Source organism: Brachyhypopomus gauderio, unplaced genomic scaffold, assembly GCF_052324685.1.
Source record: "Brachyhypopomus gauderio isolate BG-103 unplaced genomic scaffold, BGAUD_0.2 sc117, whole genome shotgun sequence".
NCBI lineage: Eukaryota > Metazoa > Chordata > Actinopteri > Gymnotiformes > Hypopomidae > Brachyhypopomus > Brachyhypopomus gauderio.
The window spans coordinates 1-26,558 of NW_027506938.1; the positions used below are offsets into that span (position 1 = coordinate 1).

General features: G+C 44.3%; 1 long non-coding RNA gene and 1 pseudogene across 1 annotated transcript; both read right to left on the bottom strand.

Annotated features, from left to right (window-relative positions):
• Nucleotides 1-2,804: 2,804 nt before the first annotated feature.
• Nucleotides 2,805-3,760, bottom strand: LOC143497947 (uncharacterized). The gene is made up of 3 exons (XR_013125923.1): nucleotides 3,615-3,760; nucleotides 3,266-3,288; nucleotides 2,805-2,940 (listed from the first exon to the last, which is right to left on the bottom strand). It is a non-coding gene; the product is annotated as an uncharacterized LOC143497947 (long non-coding RNA).
• A 5,962-nt stretch (nucleotides 3,761-9,722) lies between these two features.
• Nucleotides 9,723-26,403, bottom strand: LOC143497957 (E3 ubiquitin-protein ligase TRIM39-like; annotated as a pseudogene).
• Nucleotides 26,404-26,558: the final 155 nt, after the last annotated feature.

Below are 26,558 nucleotides of genomic sequence, written 5' to 3' on the forward strand. Positions count from 1 at the left end.
TAGCAGTAAATGAATAACATGAACGTTCGTATGATTGAACGCTATTTGGCCTCCATGAAGGTTCTGGGCGGAAACTGCTGGAATTGCCGATTTCGGAAGTGCTCTGTTTGCTTATTAAGTCAATATGATAATTAAAATATATACATATAAACTCCCGACCCCCGACCCCCCCCCCCCCCCCCAAAAAAAAAAACTCCTCGGATCTACACGATTCACGTAGGTCACCCTTTTCGACTTCAAAACGGCGAATTTCGCCGAAAGGTGACAGATTTTCATGCCTGGACGTGCCACAACTACAACACCCTCACCAGGACAACAGGGGGCGACACACACAACAACAAGGACAGACACAGTGACACAGAAAGACAGACACAGTGATGTGGAGACAACAACACCAAGGAAAACTCAGGTACTGACACAAACATGGTGTCAGGGACACAGACAGGGACATGGACAGACACTAAGATGGCGACAGGGATACACACAGACAGGGACAGACAAACAGACAAGGGAGGGTCCTGGCTGACATGCAGGGAACCTGCTGGTCCCTGGGGGGGCGCCGACCCATAGAGGCTGGAGCAGGGGTGTCTGCTTGGGCTCAGCTGGACTCTGGGCTGTGGGGAGGTGGAGATGTGTCTGGGTGTTTGGAGTGGTGTGTCCTGTTCCTGGAACAGTGTGGGTGTAGAACCTCCTCCACCTCCATCTGTGACTCAGCACTGCTAGGATCTCCAACTTCACAACCACACTCCTCTGAACACTACGACTCCTCTTAATAGGATGGAGAGTGGGTGTTGTGTAGAGGGGGAGAGTGGGTGTTGTGTAGAGGGGGAGAGTGGGTGTTGTGTAGAGGGGGAGAGTGGGTGGTGTGTAGAGGTGGAGAGTGGGTGGTGTAGAGGTGGAGTGAGTGGTGTGTAGAGGTGGAGAGTGGGTGTTGTGTAGAGGGGGAGAGTGGGTGTTGTGTAGAGGGGGAGAGAGGGTGGTGTGTAGAGGGGGAGAGTGGGTGGTGTGTAGAGGTGGAGAGTGGGTGGTGTGTAGAGGTGGAGAGTGGGTGTTGTGTAGAGGGGGAGAGTGGGTGTTGTGTAGAGGGGGAGAGAGGGTGGTGTGTAGAGGGGGAGAGTGGGTGGTGTGTAGAGGGGGTGAGTGGGTGTTGTGTAGAGGGGGAGAGTGGGTGTTGTGTAGAAGGGAGAGTGGTTGGTGTGTAGAGGTGGAGAGTGGGTGGTGTGTAGAGGGGAGAGTGGGTGGTGTGTAGAGGGGGAGAGTGGGTGTTGTGTAGAGGTGGAGAGTGGGTGGTGTGTAGAGGGGGAGAGTGGGTGGTGTGTAGAGGTGGAGAGTGGGTGGTGTGTAGAGGGGGAGAGTGGGTGTTGTGTAGAGGGGGAGAGTGGGTGTTGTGTAGAGGGGGAGAGTGGGTGTTGTGTAGAGGGGGAGAGTGGTGGTGTGTAGAGGTGGAGAGTGGGTGGTGTGTAGAGGGGGAGAGTGGGTGTTGTGTAGAGGGGAGAGTGGGTGGTGTGTAGAGGGGGAGAGTGGGTGGTGTGTAGAGGGGGAGAGTGGGTGGTGTGTAGAGGTGGAGAGTGGGTGGTGTGTAGAGGGGGAGAGTGGGTGTTGTGTAGAGGGGGAGAGTGGGTGGTGTGTAGAGGTGGAGAGTGGGTGGTGTAGAGGTGGAGTGAGTGGTGTGTAGAGGTGGAGAGTGGGTGTTGTGTAGAGGGGGAGAGTGGGTGTTGTGTAGAGGGGGAGAGTGGGTGTTGTGTAGAGGGGGAGAGTGGGTGGTGTGTAGAGGGGGAGAGTGGGTGTTGTGTAGAAGGGAGAGTGGTTGGTGTGTAGAGGTGGAGAGTGGGTGGTGTGTAGAGGGGAGAGTGGGTGGTGTGTAGAGGGGGAGAGTGGGTGTTGTGTAGAGGGGGAGAGTGGGTGGTGTGTAGAGGGGGAGAGTGGTGGTGTGTAGAGGTGGAGAGTGGGTGGTGTGTAGAGGGGGAGAGTGGGTGTTGTGTAGAGGGGGAGAGTGGGTGGTGTGTAGAGGGGGAGAGTGGGTGGTGTGTAGAGGGGGAGAGTGGGTGGTGTGTAGAGGTGGAGAGTGGGTGGTGTGTAGAGGGGGGAGTGGGTGGTGTGTAGAGGTGGAGAGTGGGTGGTGTGTAGAGGGGGAGAGTGGGTGGTGTGTAGAGGTGGAGAGTGGGTGGTGTGTAGAAGGGGAGAGTGAGTGGTGTGTAGAAGGGGAGAGTGAGTGGTGTGTAGAGGTGGAGAGTGGGTGGTGTGTAGAGGGGGAGAGTGGGTGGTGTGTAGAGGGGGAGAGTGGGTGGTGTGTAGAGGGGGAGAGTGGGTGGTGTGTAGAGGTGGAGAGTGGGTGGTGTGTAGAGGGGGAGAGTGGGTGGTGTGTAGAGGTGGAAAGTGGGTGGTGTGTAGAGGTGGAAAGTGGGTGGTGTAGAGGTGGAGAGTGGGTGGTGTGTAGAGGTGGAGAGTGGGTGGTGTGTAGAGGTGGAGAGTGGGTGGTGTGTAGAGGGGGGAGTGGGTGGTGTGTAGAGGGGGAGAGTGGGTGGTGTAGAGGTGGAGAGTGGGTGGTGTGTAGAGGTGGAGAGTGGGTGGTGTGTAGAGGTGGAGAGTGGGTGGTGTGTAGAGGTGGAGAGTGGGTGGTGTAGATCTCCTCATGGACTGACTGTCTCTCCTCAGACCAGCAGTCAACTGGTCGTCCCCCTCACTGTTTATATTAATACAGCCTTTAATACTGGAATAGTTCATGTACCAAACACACAATGTTAATGTTTCTCTCTCTATAGAGTTCTAATTGTGAGGAGAACAGAATTACTCTAATTAATCAAAGAACACCAAAACTCACAGTACTGGAGAATCTTCTGCATTCTCTCCCAGACTCTGAACTTCAGGTTGGAAAGATGTTTTGCTACATTGATCAGAGCTCCTGACACCTTCTTATGTTGTTTTGGGGTGTGATGAACTCTGGAAGTGTATAAAGCTGTATTATCATAATATTTTAGCATATATCATATTCTAATTATTTAACATTTAAATTAACACATGAAAAAAATTTCACATGAAATGTACAAAGCTGTATTATTATCTTTCATTAAACATATCAGTGTATCTAACCACGTTTTGCACATAATCAGTATCAAAAATGTATTTATATTTTCTTAAATACCGTCTTCATATATCATGTTTCTGAAATAACAGAGACCACATACTGAAGATTTGAATGTATGAGAACAATTTCACAAACACATTGTGTAACACAATATATCAAACAGAAATAATATTCACTTACTGTTTCAGTGTGGACGACACGTTCTGAGAAGGAAACAGAGGAACAAACACAGAAAGTGAAATCAAATTTTAGTCATTTTGTTTATATAAGGGTCAAACATGCATCTTCCTTATATGATAACATCAATGTGTCTAAAGACCCTCACACACACACACACACACACACACACACGCGCGCGCGCACGCACGCACACACACAAACTAAAACAAATGTCAAAACATTTTACTTATGCATTTGTGTGTGTGTGTGTGTGTGAGAGAGAGAAAGAGAGAAAGAGAGAGAGAGAGAGAGAGAGAGAGAGAGAGAGAGAGAGAGAGAGAGAGAAAGATACAGACTGGGTGATTCTTACTAGTAAGAACGGGATGTTCTCAGCTTCCATCTCCTTCTCTGTGTTTCTGATTTGATCTGAAAGAGATGCTATTTCTCCACTCATCTCCTCAATCTTCCTCCTCATCATGTGACTCTTCTGCTCCTCTTCCTCCTTCAGTGCAGCTATTCTTGCTGCTTCTTCATCTCTTAGAAACTGATGGATCTTCTCAAACTCCTCCTTTATCTGCCTCTCTGTGTGATGGGCCTGATACTGGAATGGGAGATGATGAGGAAATATAAACTGTCCAAATGTGTGTGTTTCATTATGGTGTACGTGGACAGTGATCACAGCACCATTCAGAACTCAGAGTGACCTTTCACCTTAATGTGTGCTGCTGTTTTCTCACAGACTTGTTTATGTTCCTCTAAGACCTTCAGATGCTGCTGTAGAGACTTCAGTGAGGTCTTGAGTTTGTTCTGTAAAATACGGGTTTAGTAGAGGACAGTGTGAGTCTTACAGGACTCATCACTGTATCTGTATAGATGTGCTGGAGATTTCAGAGATTATAACAACTGGACAGAATGGCATGTTTACTATGATTCCTTTTCATCCTTTTACCGTCAAATGGAGATGTTTGATATATTGTAGCCGGTTGTATAACCAATGTTTTAATTCTATTATTTTTCAATGTGAATGAAGGTCTGATTTAGTTGTCGGAAATCTCATCATCTGAGAAATTCTATCTAGAATTTCATGATAATTGTGAACACTGGAAAAACATTTAAAAACAATTAAATAAGAAGTGTACATTTCATACCTTAAAGTCACACACAGCTTCCTCTACTGGACAGCAGTCATGAGTTTTATGTGCCTTTGAAATCTGACACACCAAACACACAGGCTGTTGGTCCTCCAGACAGAAGAGTTTGAGTTTCTCATTGTGCAGACTGCAGAGAACCTCAGACCCTGCTGAAGATCTCTGAATCCTGCTGGCTTGAAATGCCTCACACAAGTTCTTTAGGACAAGATTACAGGGAGGTTCGTCTCTTGAAGATCTTCTCCTACAAACTGGACATTCTTGAGATCCCTTGGTTTCCCAGAACTGCTGCAGACAGGTTTTACACACACTGTGGCTACATGACAGTAGAACAGGATCCCTGAAGATGTCACAGCACACAGGACATGAAAACTCTTCTTCTGACAGAGTGTTTGTAGCAGCCATTTCCTCCAACAGCTGCTGTGCTGTTTCTCTGTAATGTCTCCTTCTGTACAAACTTCACTTTCACTTTTAGATCTTCTGTAATAATCACTGTAGCACAGGAGAGAATCAGTCACTGTAGTCCTTTATCCAGCTGAGGGAGTTTAGACTCCTTTCAGAAATAAGGCAGAAAGAAGTAAATACCAGATTTAAGAGGTTTTTATGATATTTATAACTCACTTTAACGTATAATTAACAAAGACCACTGTGGCGCTCCAAGATTTACTTCCTCAAACACGTAGCCGTGTACAGGGAGGAGGGGCTTCGGTATAAATGTTATACATGATTTCTCCACCAGATGGCGACAGAGCACTACAACTAAGTGAATCTGGCGACTCTCAGCTGACTGTCTTGGTCTCTGGTCTTGGCAGAGAGTAGAGTACTGCAGCTGTAGAACAGATCATTGTTAAGATGTGTTAAGTGGTCAAGTATGATTAAACTCAGTAGGTCAACAGATTAATCAGATCTAATTTCAAAATCTTAATATTTTAAATTTGAAAATGTGAAATTACATTAAACGCATGTTGTCATGAATATGTCATAAAAAGCTAAGACACCTGACACTGGGTCCTGGAGTAACTGTTCACAGAATGATCACACTGTGTAAGAAGGGCAGAAACCAGGAGAGCAGAGAGTGGAGGAAGAGTTTCAATCACGGTAACCTCAGCCAAATTGATTATACTTTTAAACACCGGATAAGATGGTGAAATATCCTATGCCACTCCCATACTCCTCACAAGGCCCTACCGCCCATCTTCTCTCCAACAACCATAACAGTGCATGTTATTAACCAACCAACCACTATTAGAACACTGCAACATCTACGAACTGATACTGGCTCGGCAAGGATCCAGAACCACAGTGTACTATGTTCATGGTCACTTGCCTCAACTGCCAAGTACTCAGACCACAACACAACCCTGGACAGACCTTCAAGCAAAGTAACAACGACGCCCACAACCACTTGCAAGCTCTTCACTGGGGTCATCAGGTGGGCACCTCCCTTCGTTGGTGTTTCATTGATTTGAGCCCACAACATCTCCAGGAGGCTCAACGGTGAGGGCTGGCGTCCCAGCCTCACCCCCCTCAAAGCTTGCTGTTCAACCACCTTTTATGTTACCCATTTCACCTTCCCAACGTCTCACTCATAAGACCAGTCAAGCCACCTTTATGGGACATGACCCCACGTAGTCTGTGCCCTCTTAATCCACAGCCATTGGCTAGATCTTTCAGCTACCACCGACAGCTCCTTCACAGCTGACCTTAACTTTCTCACTCTAAGGCAGAAATAAATAATAAAGTGGTCATTGAAGAATGAGTAAACTCAGTAGGTCAAAAGATGAATCAGATCTCATTTCAAAACGTTAATATTTTTTACATGAAATAAATGAAATGACATTAAACACACGTTGCCATGAATACATATATTGTTAAAAGCTAAGACTCCTGACACTGGACCAGCAAAATCAAAGTTGTTGATTTCAAAAAAGTGGCAGGCCGCCAAATGCATGCTGAATTATTGTGCAAATCTGTCTTTTGTCTTGTCACTAGTTCACAGGTCGGTGTAAGAGGCCTTGCCTAAGCCACGGGAAAGTCTGCAACACAACCTGAAACCAGGGGACTGGGTTTTTTCAGAAACTCAGTAGCAGGTTTAATCACTTTATCTGCGTGACATCTATGTACATAGGCAAAGCATTTCTTCATTGCAAAGCATTCTGTCATTATCAACAGTATCATCATGTGTTGGCGAAATCATTTCTTCATTGAAAAGCATGGGAACAGTTTACCTTACCAGACCCTTCCCGATCGTCACCAGTCGAACCCCTCCGACCGTCAGTCCCCGCCTTGACTTTGCTGAACTTGCTTCATTGCAAAGCATTCTATCATTATCAACAGTATAAGCATGTGTTAGAGAAAGCATCTCTTCATTGCAAAGAATGGGAACTTTTCTGAAAATAGATGAGGACTCAGACGTGGTTAAAATGATTAATTTATTAAAATAAATAAATATATAAAATGGACAAAGACAAACACAAGACAGAGACAGACATGAGAGTCTCATTCAAGCATGACAACTCTGAGAACAAGGGGGCAGTCCCCCTGCTTATATACAATCTTAAACACAATTCAGCAGTTCTAACAGCAGGTTATCTTTAGCACAGCATGTTCCAAAACATAGGCGCCCAGCAGGCTACTTTGTCTCACGTATGTGTATCTCCTAATATGGACTTCCCTAGAGTTAGCGGAAGAAACTGATGTATCAGTTGAACGGAGAGAAAGCTAACTAGTGACTAGTGACAACCAGTTAACAGAGTGCTCTTACCCTCTGCACTCTCCCTGACCTGGGTCACAGTATAGCACACATGCATAATATGAACTAAACATAAGTACATGATTACACTGAAACACACTTCATTATTGTCTAATCAAATGACATGTACTAAATCATAAAGTTCATAATGATCTCTTATAATAACTAAACATGATCTAATCAATAATTTCTGTCACACTGACATTACTTCTTGACAGAGCCCAAGAGGGGCCATTCCTCAGTAGATCAGGAACAGAAACACCAGATCTTAACACTAACACTAGTGCATGTTTGTTACAGCTCGACAGTGCAGTACTGAGAAGAGAGGAAGGATTTGAAAACACCAGGAGGTCCTTAGACTCCATTGAAATGATATTACACCATTTGCAAACAATGATAGCAGAGAAGAGCAGTGGAGAAGAATGGAACGGTCAAGTGAAGGAGCCCAAAATAAAGAGTGATGGAGACATCTGCAGTGTCACACTGAGAGGAAGATACACTCCACAACAGAAAAAGAATGATCACTCTCACTTAGGAGAACAGAGGAAGAGAGAAAGGTGGACCTGACCTGGGAGAAGAATGAAATGAAGGAGATCTCCAGAAAATAAAGGACAGAGTGACCTATTTGGAGAGATTCATAATGCAAGAAAGAGAAGAGAAGAAAGAGATGGAGGATGTGATGACCAGAGAGATTACACTGAAGGAACACACTGAAGGAGATGTACAGACTGAGAGATGGAGAGAGAGAGATGTAGAGAGTGAGAGAGATGGAGGCATAGAGAGGATCAAACAGAACAAGAAAAAAAATCTGAAGAAACACGAAGATGATTGGCATCAAATATATTTGGAGATGCGTGGTGAGAAAGAAAAAGAAACAATGATGGATTGAAGGAAAATATTAAGGAAAAAGAGACAAATTATGAAAACTTCAGTAGAGAGAAGGCCACATGTAAATCCATCCAAGGAAGGTCAGAAAACGAAAGAAAAGACCTGAATGTGAAAAGAAGCTACAGATGGAGGAGATGGACAGAAAGTGAGAGAAGAAAAAAAAGTGAGAGAAGAAAAAAAAGTGAGAGCAAGAGAGAAGAGGACCTGTGTGGGAGCATGAATACAGAAATGGTGGAAGAGTTCAAGGAGGAACATCAAATAAAAAGGGAGAAAAGGATGAAGACAAAAAAGAAGAGACAGAAGGACGAAAAGCTGAAGGAATCAGAGAAAAATGTGCTGAGAAAAACAGTAATGTTCAGCTTGAGAGGAATGAGAAAGAAAGAAAAAGAAAGAAGAGAGGGAGAATAGAAAGAGGAGAAACAAAGTCCTCTGCCTGACAGACTGAGAGGAGTTAAAGTGTGCTGGACATGAGGACACACTGGGATCACACTGACCCCACTATAATGATATTCAGTTAATGATGTAATTTAATTGTAACACTAGATGTCACTAGTGAGATAACGATAGTTAAGCAGAACATGAATAGAGGGAGTAGGAAGAACACACGTTGAGCGAGTGGGAAATAAAACAAGACAAGTTTCTTAAAGTGTCTATCTTTATTGTATTAAGAACGAATACAATAACGTTACATGGTACCAGGAGTAAATCATAAAGCCCTCTCAACGGGCACGCGACCAGTCTTTCTGGCAGCCCCCGTGGGGCGCGACGCAGGATGGCCCCTCGCCAAGGACCCCAGCATGAAACTCCACCTCCCCCTGGTGATCGCTCCCCTGATCTGGCCTCCTGAGTGGTGCTCTCTTCCTCCATTTCCTCTTCTTTACCGCCTGAACACCAGATCATTGGCTTCACCAGGGTTTCGCCACGGGACCAGTCCATAGTGCTCCCCTCAGAGGGATAGGGACAGACTTCCTCCTTGCACCCTCTCTTCCCCCTCACGGTTTCCCCGGAGAACTCCGAGGGGGGCGGACTCAAGTCCTCCTCCTCCGTTCACGGGTCACTGTCTTCCTCCTCTGTGCACGGCTCACCGTTCTCGTCCTCCGTGTACGGCTCACCGTCCGAGTACTCGGACGGAGGAGGGCGTTCTTCTTCCTCGCCCTCACCATAATACTCGGTGGGGGCCGAGTACGCGGACGGAGGAGGGCTTTCCTCATTTTCGGAGTCCTCCTCCGACTCTACTCCCTCGAACTCGCTCTCGGGGGTCTTCTCTGCTGAGCAGAGCTCTAGGGAGCCAAGCGCCAGAGGCGAGCAGTCTCTAGTGGGAGAGCCGTGTCGCTCCTTCCACATCCTCACCGCGGCTTCGCCATCGAAGCCACCTTGGTGTCCCGAGCCTGACGCAGCAGGTGCGCGCACAACGGGTCCTGCTGCATCTCCTTACTGGTCAATGGGGCTTCACGGTGCTGTGCAGGGGAAGAGGCATGGTGGTGCCTGCTGGGCCTCTTCCCCTTCTTGGCACGGGTCGTGTATCCTGGCATTCAATTGGTCGGCTCGTCTTTCTGTGATGCTCGGTGGAGGGCGAAGGACGAGGCACAGAATCCTTGCTTGATGAACGCCACGTTTATTAACATATAAGTTTTAGTGCGGATAGCGCACACACAACTATGGACACATTATCGTGTATGACTTAGACAAAGACGAGCACGGGACACTGCGCGAACGCACATTCAATAGACAAACCACATAAGCCCAGAGTGATCACGAGACGAGCCACAGTTGAGACGAATTAACACATTCCGACACATCCACACCCACGAAGATCCACAGACGCAGACGACTAGACGTAGACGACATAAATACACGCCCAAAGGGGAGGAGTCAGGGGCTGTAACGTGACAGAGATCAGGAAAACACAGATCAAACACTTAATCAGGGACAATACAGCAGAATGATCATCAACCTTATACACTTGGACTGCTGAACATTATTTATTATAGTATCATTATGGTAAGAGATTCCAGTCAGGACATCAGATCCATATTTCTCACATGTAATACATTCACATTCAGTGGACTCATTAAAAAAATTATATTTTCTAAGTCAATAATTAATAATCAAGGTCATGATTCTAATATTTTGAGGAAAAACATGTATTGAATTTTCTAAGATATAGTCAAAATATATATTTATAAATATAATGTTCATTATTACATGTATGCAGATTAATTCAAGGCAACATTAATTTTGCTGTTCCACTGTTACTGATATCTTTGCTGGTAAGATCCTCACAGGAGAGGAACTGTTATTATAGAATAAAGGGAAAACAGTGTCAGTAAAAGTGTGTGTTATAGTGCACAGGTGTGAACTGGTTAGAAGATCAGTGAATGTCACTTTCCCCCTGTCCCAGTCCAGCTGAACTCTGACCCTCTGCACTTTATCTGTAGGTGTGAGGTAGTAATCTGTCTGTCCTGGGCAGTGTGTCCAGTATTTACCAGCCATTTTACTGTAGCCCAGACGCCACACTGAATCCCAGAACCTCTCTCCCTTTCTACATACAGACTCTCTAATTACACCCAGTATCCAGGCATCACTGTCTCCAACATCAACATCCCAGCAGTGTGTCCCTGAGTTAAAGCCCTCAGAGCCCAGGACACACGCATACTTATCAAATCTCTCTGGATTATCAGGAAGCAATGAGTCCTGTGGTCTCAGTTCTACAGTAGTGAGATCATCAGACAGGTGGAGGTGTGGATGTGCAGTGTTGGGGTCCAGAGTAACAGGGTCTGAGGAGAGAGAACAGAATGAATCATCATGTTCTTCATGTGTTTATGTGATGAGGTCACATCTACAGACTGCAGGCCCTTTACTCTAAGTGAAATGCTGCAGTAGGTTGATAAGAGGGAAGTGATGGTGATGATGTGTGTTCACCACACACCCCTGCAGTACTTGTGTGCTTGTTGTTTTGACACTTGAAATTGTGTCTGTTTTATTCATTAATATATTTCTATATATCTTGGATTCATTATTTGAGTATCACATGTGACACTTAACTAGTGCAGTGTTACTGTTACAATGAGTGTCACACTGCATGTGTGTATTATTAGTGTCTGTGTACTGAAGTGTGTGTGTGTCCTCATTAGTGGGTGGATACTGTTACAGTTCCCCCACTAAAGGGCGCTACTCCCAGAGTGACTAACACCAGTGGACTGTCCCCAGACTGAAAGACGGGACCAGAGGACGAGGACCACAGTGTCCAGACCCCCCAGGAGCAGATCCTCCAGGGAGGAGTCCACCGACGTGCCACAACTACAACACCCTCACCAGGACAACAGGGGGCGACACACACAACAACAAGGACAGACACAGTGACACAGAAAGACAAACACAGTGATGCGGAGACAACAACACCAAGGAAAACTCAGGTACTGACACAAACATGGTGTCAGGGACACAGACAGGGACATGGACAGACACTAAGATGGTGACAGGGACACACACAGACAGGGACAGACAAACAGACAAGGGAGGGTCCTGGCTGACATGCAGGGAACCTGCTGGTCCCTGGGGGGGCGCCGACCCACAGAGGCTGGAGCAGGGGTGTCTGCTTGGGCTCAGCTGGACTCTGGGCTGTGGGGAGGTGGAGATGTGTCTGGGTGTTTGGAGCGGTGTGTCCTGTTCCTGGAACAGTGTGGGTGTAGAACCTTCTCCACCTCCATCTGTCAGCACTGCTAGGATCTCCACCTTCACAACCACACTCCTCTGAACACTACGACTCCTCTTAATAGGATGGAGGATTGATGGAGGATTGTGGGGAGCCCCTTAGCCTGGAGTCTTAAGGACCCACGTCTCACTTCATACAGCCCTATAGGGTCAGACTCAGAGTGATGGGGAGTGGGTGGTGTGTAGAGGTGGAGAGTGGGTTATGTGTAGAGGTGGAGTGTGGGTGGTGTGTAGAGGTGGAGAATGGGTGATGTAGAGGTGGAGAGTGGGTGGTGTGTAGAGGTGGAGAGTGGGTGGTGTGTAGAGGTGGAGAGTGGGTGGTGTAGAGGTGGAGAGTGGGTGGTGTGTAGACGTGGAGAGTGGGTGGTGTGTAGAGGTGGAGAGAGTGGGTGGTGTGTAGAGGTGGAGAGTGGGTGGTGTGTAGAGGTGGAGAGTGGGTGGTGTAGAGGTGGAGAGTGGGTGGTGTGTAGAGGTGGAGAGTGGGTTATGTGTAGAGGTGGAGTGTGGATGGTGTGTAGAGGTGGAGAGTGGGTGGTGGAGAGTGGGTGGTGTAGATCTCCTCATGGACTGACTGTCTCTCCTCAGACCAGCAGTCAACTGGTCGTCCCCCTCACTGTTTATACTAATACAGCCTTTAATACTGGAATAGTTCATGTACCAAACACACAATGTTAATGTTTCTCTCTCTATAGAGTTCTAATTGTGAGGAGAACAGAATTACTCTAATTAATCAAAGAACACCAAAACTCACAGTACTGGAGAATCTTCTGCATTCTCTCCCAGACTCTGAACTTCAGGTTGGAAAGATGTTTTGCTACATTGATCAGAGATCCTGACACCATCTCATGTTCCTTTGGTGTGTGATGAACTCTGGAAATGTATAAAGCTATTATTTTTATTTCTTTGCCTTTATTTAACCAGGTTAGTCCCTTGAGATACAATATCTCTTTTACAAGGGAGACCTGGCCATGACAGAACGAGCAGCAGCACAAATGACAACATTGTCCAGAATTTCAAACAATCTTACATAAAATCAATTCAAACATACACACACACACACACACACGCGCGCGCGCGCGTTATGACCAATGTTGGACGCTCCAGGTCCAGATGTGTCTCTGCTCCCCACCATGTCACTCTCTCTTCCTAGTTGATGCGGATTGACTGTTTTCTGCCCAAGACCCACAGTTCCGCCTTTAAAAGACCCACAAAGCAGCGAGACGAGGAGAATCTTTCTCCATCTGGTGTAGTTGCGTGTGTAGTTGCTAATATCTGTGATCTGACCTCCCGGTTTGTTTGAGTAATGTTGTACCCCAATCTCGAGTCGCTGATGTATATATTGTATATATATATATTAGGGGTGGGACGCAATAAAAAAAAATTAATTGAATTAATTAGAAGCCTTGCAATTAATTAATCGAAATTAGTCGCATTTTAATTGCATTTCAGTATTTAACATAAGAAATATTAATTTAAGTTTGAATGATGAATGAATCAATGAACATAATCATAAACATCAACATCTTGTTTATTTTTCCACCAGTCTACTACACAGACCAATAGATGAGTGCAGAAAACTGAGCAAACAGTTTTCAGAACACTGAAAATTCTCACAAAAACTGTTGTTTAATTTTGGGAGTTTTGCTCAGAATACTGGAAGAATACGAATAACTGAAGTAAATCAGAATATGTTTTTTAATACCATTTGTACTGACTAATCCTGTACAGTCAGTTCCTGGAGGCTGATGACTGGATTGTTAGGACGTGTGTCTATGCACTTGAAAGTAATCACCCAGAAAGTTCGGTTGATGAAGGTAAAATGTATGTGCTAGTTTATTTTCCCCAATAAGACAACATGGCAAATAACTCATGACAAACTTGAAAGTAACCAAAATAACACATAATCCTCACCTTAACCACTCACAATATCAAGGTCACACAGACACAGTCGAAAACTGTTGCTTCCTATCAGCCCCTGTCTCCGGTGGAGTTCACCATGGGTATTTAGAGAGTAAAAAGACCCTCTAGTGGCAGGGAGGTAAATTACAGCAACACAAATAATACATGGCTCATACACACCCACCCCTAATTGAATCTATAAGAGCAATTACAAAATCTAATGAGCCATAAACACCAAAGTGAAAACAAAAAAAAGGGAATAACCAATTACTCCACAGCTTCATTGAGCAAACATATTTTGGTTATTGGTCGTTCAATGATATTGGCCTTGGTTTGCAAACGAACCACACGTACTAGGCCACACTTATCAGGGAATGTTTCAAGTATGCGGCCAAGTATCCATGACCCACGTGGTGCTGTGTGATCTGCAACCATGACCAAGTCTCCAGGAGCAAAGTTCCTCTTCGCCTGATTCCATTTTTGGCGCTCCTGCAAGAGCGGTAAGTATTCATGAATCCATCTTTTCCAAAAGAGATTTGAAATGTACTGGGTCTGTTTCCATCGCCTCCTTGCATATACATCCCCTTTGTCAAATAGACCTGGTGGAAGAACTGGTTTTCCTTTAAGGAGTAGCAAATGGTTTGGCGTCAGTGCCTCAAGATCGGTGGGGTCCCCCGAGAGCTGTGTAATGGGGCGATCATTCAACATAGCTTCAGCTTCACAAAGCACAGTATGAAACATTTCATCAGTTGGGGTTTGCTGACGGAGTACAGAGCACAAAATTCTCTTAATCATACGAATAATGCGCTCCCAAGTGCCACCGTGATGGGACCCGGCTGGAGGGTTAAAGCTCCACTTGATTCCCCTTTCAGACAAGGCCCTTTCAATGCGGTCATGGTTCAAAGAGGCTAAGGCTTCTCGCAGTTCTCTTTCGGCACCCACGAAATTAGTGCCATTGTCAGATCTCATGTGCGCCACTTGTCCTCTACGACAGATGAATCTACGCAATGCGTTAATGCAGGAGTCTGTGTCAAGAGAGTAGGCCATTTCTAAATGCACAGCCCTGCTGGTCATGCAGGTGAACACTACGCCGTATCTTTTTACAAGGCCACGCCCTTTTTTCACGTTAACTGGCCCAAAATAATCTACCCCAACATTAGTGAATGGTGGTAGATCAGGAACCACTCGCTCCTCTGGCAGATCTGCCATTTTTTGCATGCCAGGTTTCGCACTCTGAAATTTGCAAATGAGACATCTGGATATAACCCTTCTCACTACCGTTGGTCCACTTGTATTCCAGTACTTTCGCCTGGCAGTGGAAAGAACATGGTTTCTTCCACCATGTCCAAGCTGTAAATGGAAGTAACGGAGGATTAGTTCAGAGACATGCTGATCTTTGGACAAGATGAAGGGATGTTTGATGTTCTCGGGAATAGCTGCCTTGTTCAGCCGTCCCCCAACCCGCAAAAGCCCTCCTTCTAACACTGGACTTAATTTGAAAATGCTGCTACCTCTTGGCACTTGCGGTTTGCCAAGAGCTAGGGCCGCGAGTTCAACAGGGAATCTCTCTTTCTGGCAGAAGGCAATGATGGAGGTTTCAGCCTCCAAAAGATCTTCCAGGGTCACCTTCTGATTCCCAAGTGTCATTGAGAAAATTTGTAGCTCCCTTCGAGCATTAGACATTACTGCCCTGGTAGCATGAGCGTTTGATAGCTCAAACTCTTTCCTTTTCTTACTTAATTTTAGCAGAGTTCTTTTCAATTTCAGGAACCAAGCAACTGCAACCTTCAATCTTTGCCAGTCAGAGAAGTGGGTAATCAGTCGTGATGTGGCATTGGCGTCGATAAGTATAGCATTAACCGTTAAACTTTTCTTAAACTCTGGATCATCAGCGGTAACACTTATGTCCACAGGAAATGTCGGCCACCTTTCTTCAGGTTCACTTAAAAATTTTGGGCCTTCCATCCATTTTTGCTTCAGAAGATCTTCTGCCTTACATCCACGTGAAGCAGCATCAGCAGGGTTTAGGGATGTGGGAATGTATCTCCATTGCTCAACCTCCGAGCTATCCCTGATTGCACTTATCCTGTTTGCAACAAAAGTTTGAAATCTGCGGTCCTCATTCTTTATATACTTGAGAACTGATGTACTGTCAGTCCAGAAGCATGTCTTCTCCAGTGGAATATCCAACTCTGATCGAAGCATCTTATCCACTCTTGCTGCAACCACAGCAGCCGTGAGCTCTAATCGGGGAATGGTGACAGACTTCAACGGAGCCACTCTGGCTTTGCCAAACAGGAAGGCAACATGAACCCTCTTCTCCATGTTCTCAATCCTCAAGTAAGTTGCCGTGCCATATCCGTTCACGCTTGCGTCAGCGAAGTGGTGTAACTGGGCGCTGATCTTTTCCAAGTCACCTTGAGGCCACCACAGGAATCTTAAAAAGTCTCTGTGCTGCTCTGCCACCCTAACCTGGTGAAACATAGCCTTTATGTCTGCCATTATGGCTACTTTATCCTGTCTAAACCTTAGTAGAACGCCAACTAATGAACTGGTGAGGTTTGGACCTTGCAAGAGCTGACTATTAAGAGAGACCCCTTTGTATTCTGCTCCGCAATCAAACACAACTCGTAGCTTCCCTTTCCGCGGATGGTAAACGCCGTGGTGTGGGATATAACACACCTTCCCGATTGGTGCTTTGAGCTGTTGCTGAGGCACTTCCTCTGCATAGCCGTTACTAATGACATCGGCAAGGAAACTCTTGTACTCATTATGAAAGCTTGCGTCTTTCTGTAGTCTCCTCTTCAGACCACAAATACGTTGTATAACAATGCTGAGGTTGTTTGGCATGGAGACATCTTTGCCTTTGAAAGGCAATTGAAATGTGTAGTGCCCCTCTTGCAGCTGAACTGAGCTTTTCATTGTCTCCATAAACCTTTTGTCTTCCTGTGACATTTCCTCCTGTTCGTCAGCAGCTCACTCATTGAAATCATAATTGTACTGGCTAATTAGCAGTTCCTCAATTCTATCAATTGCGATTCTGTTGGCATGGACTTGAGGATGATCAATTTCACAGTCGCTGCTACCCCTTAACGGCCCGTTTATTACCCACCCCAACAGGGTCCTGATTGCATAGGGTCCATTCTCACCTTCACGACTATTAATGACCTCCCATGGTTCCATAAGTTTGGAGGCATTGGTGCCAATCAATAGGTCAACTCCAGCATTTAGATAAGGAATTTTTACTGTCTCCAAGTATGGCCATTTTCTTAGCTCCCTTTTGCTAATGATGTTGGCTGTAGAGACGGGCATTTCTTGCTGAACACATACTTGGGGAAGTGGATAGAAGCAATCATCTGAATAGGCAGATATCTCCAGGTTGTCAACAACAGAACTCTCTACCACATTGGCATGGCCTAATGTGCGGATATGAAGCTTGAGTTTGCGCCCTTCCAAGTTCAGCGTCTCAATGAGGTTCCTGGTGCAAAAAGTTCCTGTACTTCCTGGGTCCAGAAAGGCATGCGTTTCAAGGACTTTGCTACCCTTGGAGCACTTAACTTTTACAGGCAAAATGGGCAGAATTCCGTTACAGTGGCCAACCCCTGTAAGACCACAAGCGGATGATGTAGAACAGCTGTCAGAAGTGTTTGGCTGCTCAGAATCCTTCTGCTTACTACCCGTCCGAGTCACTCCTTGTTTGTCTCCAATGTGCAAGACAGTGGGGTGCATTCTGTTACACCTTTTGCAAGTTATGCGCCTCTCGCAGTTCTTGCTCAGATGTCCTGTGCACAAGCAACTGAAGCACAAGCCATTTTCTTTTAAATACTCCAATTTCTCCCTATGCAGCTTTCTCCCCAGCTTAAAGCACTGATCCAAAGTATGACCGCTAATGTTGCAATACATGCAGGAAATGGAATCAGTCTTAGTAAATGTGACTTTGTCATAGTCATCATCTGGTGTACTGGACTCATCCTGAATGACCACCTGTGTGGCAAAGCTGTTACGTCTTAGGTAGGGTTTAACTGATGATTTGGTTGCCCCTTTGACATCAGGTGAGCCCTCCTGTATATCACCAAAGACTGGATCTGAAGTGACTCTCACCTGACGCTCAATGAAATTCACAATGTCTAAAAATTGTGCTCTTCATCCTGTTTTCTCCAAGATATCACATGCCTTAGTTCTCCATTTATCTCTGAGTTTATATGGAAGTTTTCGGCTCAGGATCTTGATGTTAGCTGACATGTTGAGCTCCTCCAAGTACTGAAGGTCAGCCATGGCATTGGAACACTCACGTAAGAAAAGTCCATAAGCCTTGAGTGCTTCAGGGTCCTCAGCTTTAATGCTAGGCCACTCCATGACCTTCTTCATGTATGCTGCAGTGATTTTGAATTCATTTCCAAAATGCTCCTTAAGCAGCTTCTTTGCTACTGCAAACCCTGTCTCAGCAGGCATATGAAGGCAGCTACGTATCATTTCCCTTGGGTGCCCCCTGGTGAATTGCTCAAGGTAGTATAAGCAGTCTCCTTTAGATGTTGATTTAGCTTCCACACAGTGTTCGAAAGCTCTGATAAAGGAGTTAAACTGCAGAGGATCTCCATCATAAATGGGCATTTCCCTGCGTGGTAGCTGTTGAGCAGTTTGCATATGAACAAGGAGAGTTGTTATGTCGTTCTGTTTTTGAAGCAAATGGTAGAGACCTGGGGTTTGATTTTGGCTTTGCATAGGTGGAAACACTTGTTGTGTATGCCGCTGTGGTAGTGAAGGCCCAAAGGTTGACATGACAGGTCCAAATACTGGGGCATTGCTTTCCAACGGTTGACATGCGTTTTGATACAATGGCGGAATCGTTGGAACCTGTGGGTTGAGCGAGGTATGTATGATCTTAGGCCTAGCCCCCTTCCTCATGTAAGAAGACATTCCATCAGATCGCTTTGAATGGATGCTGCTGCCAACTTTTAGTGCAGCCAGCTTAGCAGTCACTTCAGCTATCTCAGTGTTCAACTCCAGTTGTTCTCTCTTTTTCTTCAGAATGAGCTGCTGCTCCTCCAATGCATGTTTTTCCTCCAAAGCAGCAGCCCGAGCTAAGAGTGCATCTCGTTTTGCCTCAGCCTTGCGCCAAGCAGATGAAGTGGAAGAACCAATTGAGCCATGGTGCTGTGATTGCACATTTGAGATACTGTCATGAGGTCGGACGCCATCTTCCTCGTCGTCTTCAGTTTCCACCATTTGAATTTCAGTTTGGCCCAATAAAGCTTCATTTTGAGGGTCACCACAGACTGTTGTATTTGAACCTGTTTTAGTGTCAAACAGCCATTGGCTTACACATATAATAAATTCCTTGAAACTCAGCATTTTAGCTTGGTACCAAATATCATGTTTGCTTGCTTCATCAGCAGGTAATAACCCCAATAAAGATGCATGCACCTGATGTATATTTTCACACAACACATTAAAATCACCAAACTCCTGTTCAACCTTATTTACATGCTTGTCACCCATCAGTTTCAAAATACATTCTCTTAGATTAGTCAATTTGCAAAATGCAGACTTCCTCTGCTTTTCCAACATGCTTATCTTTTCCAGCAATGCCTTTGGTGTTAGTTTAACCACACGTTTTTCAGACATAAATTTCACATCTGCACTTTCGCAAGGTTCAGTCATTTTAAGAACGCGTTGTGTTTCTTCAGTCATAATGGTCACGAAAGGTAACTTCCCAATGAATCCCGCAAAGAGTTAAAAATCGCCTGCAACAGTCCGTACCAACCGGCGAAAGCTATTTAGATGCGCAAGCAGTTGCAGTGTTTCACAAATCGTCTCGCCGAGCAAAGCGATTTCAAAACGCATGCGAGTGTATGCACACAAATAAACAATGGCCATTCAAAACACATCAGCGCTGATCACCACATACCCCAATCGAGCGTTGGCCGGCATTGATGAGTTCCTCCCGGTGTGATGACGCTAGTATTCGGCTTGCCCCATAGCTAATGCAGTTCGGGTTTTGGCAACTCCAAATATTTGCCCTCCTTACATCCGGAATTTCCACACAAACGCCACGAACAGTAATCCCAGTGAAGCAGTTTTCGACCAATTGTACTGACTAATCCTGTACAGTCAGTTCCTGGAGGCTGATGACTGGATTGTTAGGATGTGTGTCTATGCACTTGAAAGTAATCACCCAGAAAGTTCGGTTGATGAAGGTAAAATGTATGTGCTAGTTTATTTTCCCCAATAAGACAACATGGCAAATAACTCATGACAAACTTGAAAGTAACCAAAATAACACATAATCCTCACCTTAACCACTCACAATATCAAGGTCACACAGACACAGTCGAAAACTGTTGCTTCCTATCAGCCCCTGTCTCCGGTGGAGTTCACCATGGGTATTTAGAGAGTAAAAAGACCCTCTAGTGGCAGGGAGGTAAATTACAGCAACACAAATAATACATGGCTCATACACCATTTTAGATGGTAGACTTTCTTTTAATTTCCCAGGCCTCTGCCACAGGCATCTCCATAGTGCCTAGAAGTGGTCTTCTGCATGCTCAAAGCAAATGATTGCATCTTCCATTCATCATCTATAATATGAGCTGTCACACCAAGATAATTCTTGTTGCTAACAGAGGTCCAGTGATCCCCAGTCAGAGCCACATTTGTGGCGCTCTTCACAATAACCTGTTTTACTTCCCTTTCCTCATCATACAGCTGCTGGATTGCAGTTCGTAACCTGCATCAGCTGCCGCAATTTGCAGCACTTCTTGTAAAGCCTGCATTATACTTTCGCGAGTGACCGTAGCGAGCGACTCCACCCACCTCGCGCGAACCTCCACGAACGGCGGAGGCGTTTAAACTTGCCGCGTCTTACTTAAGCCTTCGACCACAGAGAGCGGTCTACAGTCCACAGCAATCCATCTCGCCAGTGAATTGGTCAATTTGTCTGATGTGGACTTTGACATTTTGTTTCTTAATTTGAACCCCGACATGTGGTCGAGTGTTGACTGACGACACTGTTTGTTCGCACTAGGAATACATTTAGCAGCTAAGTTATCATTACTGACCTGCGCGTTAGCCCCAGAGACCGTATATATAATGGACGGTACGTCACCGTTGACTCCCGTTTGAATTTTTGAAGCCACCAAGATGGCGTCCTGGACGCTGCCATCTTGGATGCGGTTGCGCAGTAGATGAAAATTGGAGCCAGAGCATGCGCATTAGAACCGGTAGGCAGGACAGTATCTCCGCCAGAGACCGTATCTCCGCCCCAACTCTGATCACATTCTTTGAGATACGCCCACCAGTATAGACACTTTTGACGTTTTACAAAATAAACAAAGGTAAAAGGTTTTAATACTGCTGTCGAGAGTTTTGATAGAGTTTAGCTGTTGAGCGCGTTCACATTTGAGCGTCTGGTATTAAATGTCAACCAACGCAGCTATTAATTGTCAATCACCTTAACTCCACACCCCTTTAAATAACACTTAATAACTTCTATAAAATCGTAGATTATCGTAGAGAAAAACACTGGGAGAGACACTAACGCAATGGGGTGTTATAGAATTGACAAAATATAATTGCTCAAAAAACTTATTTTACGTGTAATAAAAATTCAAAGTTTCTCGTCCGGCCCGTTCACTTACATGGGAATGGGCAGGGTTAAAAGTTGTACTGCAGCCAGCCACTAGAGGGCAGCTGACACACGGAGGCTTCACTTTTCACTCGTGTCGTCCAGTCCACTTATATATACGGTCTCTGGTTAGCCCCAACATGTTTTGCGTTGAGGTGGTAACGAAGGTGCTCCTGTGATAAGTGAACTCCTTCCTACATAAAGTGCAAATAACACTATTTGTGTTTGTACTTCCATCTGGAAGTTTCTTATATTTAAATTTCCCATCCACCAGCGTAGCCTCTTCAGTCATCTCCATAATGCTCATCTTATTGTGCGTCCATATAATCTGAGAAATATTCCACGGTGCAAAAGTGTCTCATGCGTTAAATGCGTTAAAATGCGTACATTTTTTTAGTTCGTTATTTTCCATGTAATTAATTAATCGAAATTAACGCGTTAAAGTCCCACCACTAATATAGTGTGTATGTATAAATATTCGTGTAAACAGTTTAAGCCTGTTAATACAGCCCAAACGGGAAGAAAGGACTACGGCGCTCTTTTTGTTTATCCCCTTCTCTTTGTTTTGTTATAGGAAGTTGGGGTAGGTTATTGTATTTTGTTTACTTTTCGTTGAACAGGCTTTGGGTAAGGTAGTCTATTGTTTTGGTTATAGATGTATAGTTTATTATTTTGAGCATCGGGTCGTGTCCTGAAGCTACATCCCTGGGCAATTGTAAATAAAACACTAATCTTTTCACTATCCCCATCACAGTCTCTCCATATACTTTCTCTGTTAGGGCTACTGCCTAGAGTAGTCATAACACACACACACACACACACAGATGATCTGGACCCGACTACTCTTATCGGGGTCTTAAATCTACTCAAAGAAACAATGTCCTTGATTTTTATATCCATCTGTAACAGGTTCCATGTGTATGGAACAGCAAAGCTAAAGGCAGTCTATCCCAGCTCTAGGTACAACAAGTTGCAAAAACTCACTCGAGCGAAGACTGAGCAAACCCTGCCTTTCAATTCAAAAGACAGGATAAATAATAAGGTAGATTATCAATTAGCACTTTATAAATAAAAATATACCAATGTAGAAAGCGTTGTACCTGCAACAAAGTCCAATTCACTTTTGTATACAACAAACAATGATGGTTAAGTGGTCAGCAGTTTGTTATAAAATGCAAAGCACTGTAATACACACTGTCCAGTATGCTCAAACAGCGCACAGGAGCATGCATATTCAATGTATCTCCATAATCTATTATAGGCATAAACGTTGATTCAACTAACCTCTTTTTTTACAGTAAAAGAAAAACAAGATTTATTTCTGTAATAAAAATCTAATCTCAGCTTTTAAATTAAATTAAATGCTGGATATGAGGTTTAAAAGATAACTTCTCATCAATTAAGAAACCCAGATATTTAAAACTTGACACTAGTTGAATCTGTTGACCAAGTTTGGTGCATGTTACGTGTTGGAATGCGAACCCGCACACGACGCGTGTAATGTTAAACCGGGAAGACCCAAATGCCGATCACGAAATAAAACAGTGAACTGAAACCTCCGCCAAATGGAATGCGGGAAAAGCGCCAAAAGAAAATACCTCCGTAAAAGGGAAGAACGGAGGGAAACTCGAAAAAGAAAGAGAAACCAAAAGATTGCTGAATACTCGACGCGAGAAAACCAAAACAAAATAAACAAACTGAAGACGCCAGGGGAAGTAGCTGGCTCTCAAACCACAACGGGGAGCAAACAAAAAACTCTTCACAAAATAACATACGAAACTGGATAGAGAAACAACAGGCCTGGACTTGAGATTGGCCAGAAGTAGCGAAGTGGTGAGCGAACTCGGAAACGACAGGGAAAACAGCGAATACGGTAAGTGCAACAAAGACACATTGATCATCAAGAAAAGGCTGGCTGAAAGCGTGTGGAGACGGCAACAACTCAGCAATGAGACTCTGCAGTCGTCCTCCTTAAATAGGGAGGCGAACAGCTGCAGGTCATCACTGCTGATTTCGTGTTTGTGAACGCGTTCGTGAACTAATGTTGGTCTGTGCGCGAGCGCTGGTCCACAAACGAGTGTTGGCTCGGGAGCGAGCACTGGCTCGTGAGTCTCCTCCTGTGGCGACAGGAGGAGCGACTCCGGGGTCAGTCCTGACAGTGCAGACACTTTAGCTGTTTGTGTTTTTGACTTAGAGAAAAACACAAGTTTAGTTTTTCCAGCATTTAATACAAGATTCATGTGATATAATTGATCTTCTATTTGATCTAAAGCTGACTGAAGATATTGAAAAGACTTTGCAGAGTTTGGTGCTGAACAGTAAATAACTGTATCATCTGCATACAAATGTAATTTGGCATTTTGAATGTTTTGGCCAATGTTACTTATGCCACTGGATGAAAATTGATATTTTATGTCTAACTGAAACGTGGATTCAATCTGGTGACTATTTAACTCTAAACGAAGCCACTCCTGTGGGATATAGGTATATACATAGACCTAGATTGTCAGGCAGAGGAGGTGGAATATGTATAATCTATCGTGATTGTTTAGAAATTCATCAGAAATACCTAGATATCTCAAATTAATTTGAGATGCTGTCTATTAATGTAATTAGTCCATCTGAAAATAAAAGTGCATTTTCCCTAACTAATGTATACAGACCACCAGGGCCTTACTTAGATTTCTTAAACGATTTCACCGATTTTGCAGCAAATTTAGCAGTAAGTAGTGACAAAATAATAATGGTAGGAGACTTTAACATACATTTTGATAATGCGGAGGATCCACTGACAAGGGCTTTTACTTCTATATTGAACTCTGTTGGCATTACACAAAACATAGTAGGACCTACACATTATCAAAATCATACCCTAGATTTAATCTTAACGTTGGGTATCGACGTAGATAATATAAATATACTCCCGCAAACCGCAGCAATCTCCCCAAAGGGGAGCCGCCCACTTCACATTCCACACATTCCTCTACATAGCCCCTCCCCTTTTCTAATTCACCCACATACTCCATCATCACTGACACCTGTCTGTCATCACCTCAGTTCCTACTTCAGCCCACTGGTTCTGCCAGTCATCACTGTGTATTCCTTGAGCGTAGGGGAGTGAACCTGCGTGTGTTTTCTTCTGTTGCTGCACTTTGACTGCCAAGTCAGGAAATTTACACCTTAAGTGTTTATCTTGCTCTGACTATCTCTGTGTGTGTGTGGCTGTGTTTTATTTCACTGTGTGTGATTGTCATTGCTGTGTGTGTGTGGCTGTGTTTTGTGTTTTATTTCACTGTGTGTGTGTGGCTGTGTTTTATTACACTGTGTGTGTGTGTGTGGCTGTGTTTTATTACACTGTGTGTGATTGACATTAAAGATTCCATGTCTGATGTTTCTGTCACCCCGTTACTGTCAATATCAGTTTGTTTTTTATTCCTAAATATATAACATTTTTATTCCTTCTTCATATATCATGTTTCTGAAATAACAGAGACCACAGACTGAAGATCTGAATGTATCAGAACAATCACAATGTGTAAAAATATGGAGATCAAACAGAAATAATCACTTACTGTTTCAATGTGGACGACACGTTCTGAGAAGGAAACAAAGTGACAATTGTACACAGAAATTAAAATGCAATTATAATTTTCTTCAAATTATATTCTGTCAAATATCCCTTTTCCTTATATGATATAAAATCAATGTGTCTAAAGACCCTGACACATACACACACAACAAATGTCAAAACCTTTTACTTATGCATTTATGTGTGTGTGTGTGTGTGTGTGTGTGTGTGTATGTGTGTGTGTGTGTGTGTGTGTGTGTGTGTGTGTGTGTGAAGTGGTGTCAAGATGGCCAATGAGTGATTCTTTGTCACTTACATTGGTGTATTTAACATGTTTTGTACGTGTGTTTAAGTGAGAGAGATACAGACTGAGTGATTCTTACTAGTAAGAACGGGATGTTCTCAGCTTCCATCTACTTCTCTGTGTTTCTGATTTGATCTGAAAGAGATGCTATTTCTCCACTCATCTCCTCAATCTTCCTCCTCATCATGAGACTCTTCTGCTCCTCTTCCTCCTTCAGTGCAGCTATTCTTGCTGCTTCTTCATCTCTTAGAAACTGGTGGATCTTCTCAAACTCCTCCTTTATCTGCCTCTCTGTGTGCTGGGCCTGATACTGGAATGGGAGATGATGAGGAAATATAAACTGTCTAAATGTGTGTGTTTCATTATGGTGTACGTGGACAGTGATCACAGCACCATTCAGAACTCAGTGACCTTTCACCTTAATGTGGGCTGCTATTTTCTCACAGACTTGTTTATGTTCCTCTAAGACCTTCAGATGCTGCTGTAGAGACTCCAGTGAGGTCTTGAGTTTGTTCTGTAAAAATGGCAGAGGACAGTACGAGTCTTACAGGATTTAATCTCAGTGTCTGTATCTGTACTGGAGATTACAAAGATTACAAAATAATGTCAAGAATGAAAAGAAAGCCACGTTTACTCTTTGACCAAGTTTCATTTACTGTAGAATAGTAATACTATATATTTACAGTATTTGAATAAATAAACTTTGAATATAATAATTGTGAAGGTTTGTTTTAATTCTCTCAAATCCCATCCCTTGACAGGTTTAATCTAGCCTATTTAACATTCATTTCAAAATAACCTAAACCATGGAGGAAAACAGATATTACAGATAAATATATATATAGTATGTTTCATACCTTAAAGTCACACACAGCTTCATCTACTGGACAGCAGTCGTGAGTTTTATGTGCCTTTGAAATCTGACACACCACACACACAGGCTGTTGGTCCTCCAGACAGAAGACTTTGAGTTTCTCATTGTGCAGACTGCAGAGAACCTCAGACCCAGCAGAAAATCTCTGACTCCTGCTCGCTAGAAAAGACTCACACAGGTTCTTTAGTGCACGATTAAGAGGAGGGTTGGATTTAGAAGATCTTCTTCTACAAATTGGACATTCTCGAGATCCCTTGGTTTCCCAGAACTGCTGCAGACAGGTTTTACACACACTGTGGGTACATGACAGTAGAACAGGATCCCTGAAGATGTCACAGCACACAGGACATGAAAACTCTTCTTCTGACAGAGGGTTTGTAGCAGCCATTTCCTCCAACAGCTGCTGTAATAGATCGTTTTGCCTGAACGTCAATTCCGTAGGCTAAGTGTAGTTCTTCATCCAGGTTAGCGAGTATAAGGAGTTGATGCCAGAGTATAGAGATTATCTAAACATTTATGACAGACGTGAGTCAAGACAGGTGT